Raw genomic sequence first — 6,325 nt, forward strand, 5'->3', positions numbered from 1 at the left:
TATCTCATACATGTTATAAATAACATCTATGCTGTCTTCCCCATTAGAATCCAAACTACTATACACGACTTAAACATTATGGAAACATGGAAGAAATTATCTTTCAAATCAATGGATAAGGGGATGGTTTATTCATCAAACAAGGGATAGAAAAAATCATAGAAGATAAAATAAAGTTTGTATTACATAAAATTTTAAATGTTTTTGTACAGATGAAATTAATGCAGATAAAATTGGAAGAGAAGCAGGTAATTGGGGGAAAATATTCATAGCAAGTTTCTCTGATAAGGGCCTCATTTCTAAAACATACAAGAAATTGATTCAAATGTGTGAGAACAAGGGCCATTTCCCAGTTAAAATGTTGTCAAAGAATATGAACAGTCAATTCTCAAGGGAAATAATCCAAGTTATTTGTGCACACACACACACACACACACATTTGCTCCAATTCACAAACAATTAGAAAATGGCAAGTTTAAACAACTCCAAGATTTTGCTTCCACTCATTAGTTTGCTCAAGTTGACAAAAAAAAAAAAAGAGAAAATGGCAAATGTTGGATGAGGCTACAGGAAAACCGAAACATTCATTTACCATTAGTGAAGCTATGAATTGGTTAAATCATTCTGAAAAGTAATTTGGAACTATGCTCCCCAAATTAGTGAACTATGCATATTTTGACCCCTCCTAGCACTACTTGGGATACATGCTCAAAGAAAATAGAGAAAAAGGAAAAGGACCTACAAACACAAAACATTTCCAGTAGCCCTTTTTGTGGTGGCAAAGCACTGGAAACTAAGAGAGTACTCATCACATGGAGAAGTGAGATACAAATTGTGGGATTCGAAAGACACAAGAAAAAGAGGGGTTTCAGAGAAAGCTCTGAAGACTTTTATGAAGTGATGCAAAAGAGTTGGGCAGAACCAGGAGAATAATTTACATAATAAAAACAACGTGATGAATAGAAATAACTTTGAAAGAATGGAAAATCTGACTGATGCCATGATCATCCAGAGGACCAATGAGGAAGGGTGTTATGTATCTTCTGACAGAAGTTTGATGGATTCAGTGTACAAAATGAGAAATATATTTTTGAACATGGTCAAGGTGGAGAATTCATTTTGCTTTACTCTACATATTTGTTATAGAGGTTTTACTTTTCTTTCTTTTTAATGGGGAAGCCTATGGACCCAGTCTCAGAACAATGTTTTTTAAGTAAATGAAAGAAATGCTAAATTTCAATGAGAGGATATAAAAAAATGAACGTGTATTGTTTTTTTCCCATTCAAGTTCACAGACCCCTGAAATCTACCCACAGCCTTTAAGATTCCTGTTCTGGCCAGAACTCCAGCATTCACAATAATGTTTGTTCTATTTAGCATCATCACAAGATTGCCTAGAGAAGATGAGAGTTGGCCTTTTCCTCATGAACTGACATGGGGATGGTATTTACATCCTAAATCAAATGTCTTTCTAGTACTTTAGAATATATTAAATCATAATCTTCTGGAATTAGGTAATTATTAGCTCAATCTGTGCTGTTTCTTGCTAAGTCCACTTTCCCCTGATAAATAAAGATCCCAGGGAATTTTCAGGCTCAGAGAAGGGTTGAAAGGTATCATAAATTAGCCATTCAGTCTTCTCAACACCCTAGGAATAACTATGAATCCCTCATCTAGTCCTACTGAGGTTTTCATAAGACCATAAATCTAGAGCTAGAAAGCATCTCAGAGGCCATTTAGTCTGACTCTCTAATTTTACAGATGAAGAAATTGGGATCCATAGATGTTAAGTGATTTGTCCAAGGTCATACATGCCACATAAACATTAGAGGTGGGATTTGAACCTGGGACTCCACAACCACTTTCCATGCATCAATATGCCTCCTTAAGCAGGTAATACTCTAGTTGTAGTGAAAACTTACAATAAAACTAAAAGCACTTATTAACTACCTACTGTGTGCTAAGTGCTAGAGATACAAAGAAAGGCAAAACCAGTCCTACTCTCAAAGAACTTCCAGTCTATGCTGAGCTTTTCATCCTGGGTGGAGGGAGTACCTAGTAGTAGGGAGTGGGCAGTCACAGTGGGCAAAAACAGTTGTATTCAGCTTTGAATGGGACTGAGAGCTTAAAAATGACCCAAGTGAAGAAAGACTACTTATTAACCTCAGCTTTATAAGTGTGCAGGATGGGAAGGAAAGAGTTGGGAAGTAGAGGTCAGGAGGAGAAGAGACTGCACAAATTGAAAGCAACTCTCTGTTCCCACCTCTTCTCCAACGGCTAATTGCATGGGGATCTGAAGGCTCTGGAGAGAGGCAGGGGATAACTCAAGGAAGGACACAGAAGAGACAACTTAGAGGGGGAAGAGAAGACTGGTGCCTAGGCAAGGATAAACTGTGTTGCTTTTTGTGACCTCTTAGGCTTCTTTTCACATTGGGAGGTAAAATAGCTGTGTTTTCCACCTGGATGTATGCCTCAGAACTACCAGATAGGTCATTTTATGATTTTTGTAGTAGAAAGGCAACCAACATGAATAGTTCAATGCATTAGTGGAAAATCATCAAATCACAGTAAAGCGAGGAGAAAACTTAGGTGTGATTTAAACCTACTTATTTATAGATTTTTTAAAAACCTGAGCTTTAAAGGTAAGTGACTAACTAAAGTTCACACAGCAAATAAGTAGGAGAGCACAACTGGAACCCAGAACTCTGGATATTTAGTTTAGTTTTCTTTCTAATGCATTATGGTACAACCCAAATTGGGGTGAAACCACAAGAAATACAGACAAAGCAGGGTGCACATCCACACGTCCTACATATACACAAAGAGATGACAACTAGAATGGGACAGACTTAGCATTTTTATTCATCTGCTTAGAAACAGTTGAGCCGAGTAACAAGTTATCAAGTATAGTTAAAGGGGTCACTTCTTTCCCCTTCTCCCAGTGATGAGCACTTTTCAAAATCCTGACACCATCCTATTTCCACTCCTTTTTCTAGCAGGGGCCTCCTCCGAGGTAACCTCAAGATAGTGTCACGGGGTCTCTGGCTGCTCTTTCATGGGATGGTGTTTTAGGATCTGTCCCCTTCCCAAGTAAATTTGGCTTAATTAAACAATTTACAAAGCACCTCCCATGTGCCAGGTCAAAAAACAAACAGTTCCTTCCCCCAAGGAGCTTACATTCTATTGGGAGGAAGAGAGGGAAGAGTGGGGAGGTTATACCATGCACATAGAAATTTATGTATAAAATATTTACAAAGTAATTTCATTTGAGACAAGCATTGACAACAATGGGGGTTGTTGATTTGAGCTAAACTTTAACGGATGCAAGGGAATTTGTGAGGTAGAGGTGAGGAATAAGTGTATTCCAGGCATGTGAAAAGCATGGAGATGGAATAACAGCCAGCAGCTATGAGGAATAGAAAATGGGCCAATTTGACACAATGTTGTTGTTGTTGTCATTGTTGGTGGTTGCAGTGGTGATGGTAGTGGTGGTAGGGGCAGTGGTCTTTTGTTGTCACAAAGGACCAATGATGATGTATTGACTTTCATTTGAATAGTATTTAAGTGAGGCAGAGTTGCACAAAGTTTTGAGCCTCACTCTCTCTTCCAAAGCCATCGAAGTCCAGTGGCAAGACAAAAGTCAGGATAACTGGTCATGGCCTAGGATGCAGTGGATAACTTTGGCATCTCTGGTGTCTGACCAAGCTTTAAGCACTCCACGGCACCTGCTTCAGTCATTTTCATGGCTTTTGGAAGAGTGTTCTCATTGGCTATTCCACCATCCACAACTGGAATGGCTGAACAACACATGAACACTTCCTTCCAGTCAGACTGGCAGAATTTAGAGATTATGAACTAAACCAGGATACGTAGGCTGGAACCAGGTTGCAATGGGCTTTATTTATTTTTTATAACAATTTATCTTTTTATTTAGCACTTCAACAAATTATGCCTTAACAGCAAATTTCTGAAGAGGGTTCAGATGTTCCTTCCTCTGCTGTTTTTGGGTCTTCAGGCTTTCCTTGTGCTTATTAAGCATGTGGCACATGGCACGGGTCTTCTTGGGCCAAAGGTCCAGGGGTTTGTATTTCTTGCCCTTATAGAATTTCCTGAGGTTTTCTTTCTGTGTCTGGTTGATGACAGTCAGGACTCGGGCAATAGATTTTCAGACAACTCGGATCTGAGATAGCTTGGATGCAGCTCCTCCAGTGACCTTAGCCACTCTCAATTGGGAAGGTTTCACCTTTAAATCATCTAACAGTTTAAGTAGCTCCTCCTTCTTCTTCCCTCGAAGATCTCTGGCCTTGATTTTTGCCATGATCGAAGATACAACAGACCATCACTGGATCTGAGGAGAAAAAGCTGCAATGTGTTTTAAAAGTTCAACAGTCTGATTTTTTTTTCTGATTCAAGAGTGAGCCAAAGGAGTTTCTTGATCAAGGCAGTGACACAGTCAGGCTTCTGCTTTAGGAATGTCAAATTGGCGACTGATGGGAGTGAGGAGAAACTGGAGTCAGGGAGAGTGATGAGGAGGCTATTGCAATGGTCCAGAAGTGATGAGGGTCTGGACAAGATTGGTAGCTATGTGAGTGGAAAGAAGACAAGGATAGGAATGATGCTGTAGCAACTTATTGGATGTGTAAGGGAGAGGATAGAGTTGTGGGTTATTCTGAGACCATCAGGGTATCTTTTCTGAATTTTGACCTGGGCACCATAATTATTTGTTACAACTCTGATTTACACACAAAAGTGCCCATACCACACAGACTCACAGATAGAATTAACACATTATTTACAAGAAATAACAATTTAAAACTGAAGTTATATGGAGAAAAAAATGAAGTAAAAAGTAAAACATGAATTCTCTAAACAAAATGATTCATAAACCTCAGTTGCCCTCAAAGTCCAGTTCTATTCATACCAGCACTCTCTTTCCACCCACAATCCCCTGCTATATATTGCCCCAGACAAAGACAAGCCAGAAATCCAGCCACAGCAGCCATGTGGGAAAAATAGGCAGGCCTTTTGGTTCTGAATAACTTGCCTTCCCCCTCTGGAAAATCAAGGCTGCCTCATTTCACAATGACTGAAGTTTCCACTTGGAATCAGCATATACAGTATTTCATTGAGCTCTTTCTTTCTTCCTTTATGCTCCTTTTATTTTAAATTCAATTTCGTTCTTTTAGTCTACTTAGTATCTAGCCAAAAACCCTTCAGCAATAAATGGAATGGACACTGTTCACAACTCTTCAACTGCTCTTATCAAATCTCCAAGAGCCTCAGCTCTGCCTGGGACAGCTCTCTGGGGAACAGTGCTCTGGTCCAAGCCATATTACCTCATAGAGTCCTTGCCTCCAGATGATTAAATTCTGTTCTCTGCTTTTCAATGATTTAATTCAACAAACATTCATTAAATGCCTACTACGGACAAATGAAATGGATGAAGGTTATCTGCTGCCCAGACAATGACACGCAGTTGGAAGGGGAAGCTGTAGCCCACGTCCATAAGTTACAAATATCTCTAAACAGAGAAGTCAGCATAGACTGGATTGCATATGGGAAATTATACAGTGCTTTCAATGACCCCTAGTTTCTCCCTGAATCAAAACCCTATTTTCTTAATGCCAAATTTCTTCTATTAATGCTATAGAACTCTGAGCTATAGAAGAAGAAAACTCCAAAGGACCAAACTGTGGGTGATCTCTATGCCTGGATAAATCCCAGGGTTCTAACCTGGTCTTTCTTCTTTTCTCTCTGCTTTTCTTGGTGATCTCATCAGCTCCCATTGGTTCAAATAACATTTCTATGCAGACGATTTCGCACACTATGTATACAACCTGGTTCAAAGACTTAAGGTCTATCCATGGTAAGGAGGAGAGATGTGGATGATGAGCAAGCAAAGGACACCAAGTAATCATTTAAAGTAAAACCTAGGGGGCAGCTAGATGGCGCAGTGGTAAAGCACTGGCCCTGGATTCAGGAGGACCTGAGTTCAAATCTGGCCTCAGACATTTGACACTGACTAGCTGTGTGACCCTGGGCAAGTCACTTAACCCCCACTGCCCAGCAAAAAAATAAAAAATAAAGTAAAAACTAGGAGAGAATAGTGTCATGAGTGATGTTGGGTTGGATTTACAGTTACTTAGATTTCTTCCGACTCTTAAATTCTGTGGTTCTGTGAGAATCCAGAGACAAGAGAGTATCTAGGAGGAGATGGTCAATAGTTTCATATGTTGTAGAAAAGTCGAGAAGAATGTAGACTCAAAAAAGACCATTATATTTTTCAATTAAGAGATTATTGAGGGGGCAACTAGGTGGCGCAGTG

At 39.5% G+C, this 6,325-nt stretch overlaps 1 pseudogene; it reads right to left on the reverse strand.

Annotated features, from left to right (window-relative positions):
* Positions 1 to 3,946: 3,946 nt before the first annotated feature.
* On the reverse strand, positions 3,947 to 4,318 carry LOC122745807 (annotated as a pseudogene).
* Between the last annotated feature and the right edge of the window lie 2,007 nt (positions 4,319 to 6,325).

Source organism: Dromiciops gliroides, chromosome 3, assembly GCF_019393635.1.
Source record: "Dromiciops gliroides isolate mDroGli1 chromosome 3, mDroGli1.pri, whole genome shotgun sequence".
In the NCBI taxonomy this organism is placed as follows: Eukaryota; Metazoa; Chordata; class Mammalia; order Microbiotheria; family Microbiotheriidae; genus Dromiciops; species Dromiciops gliroides.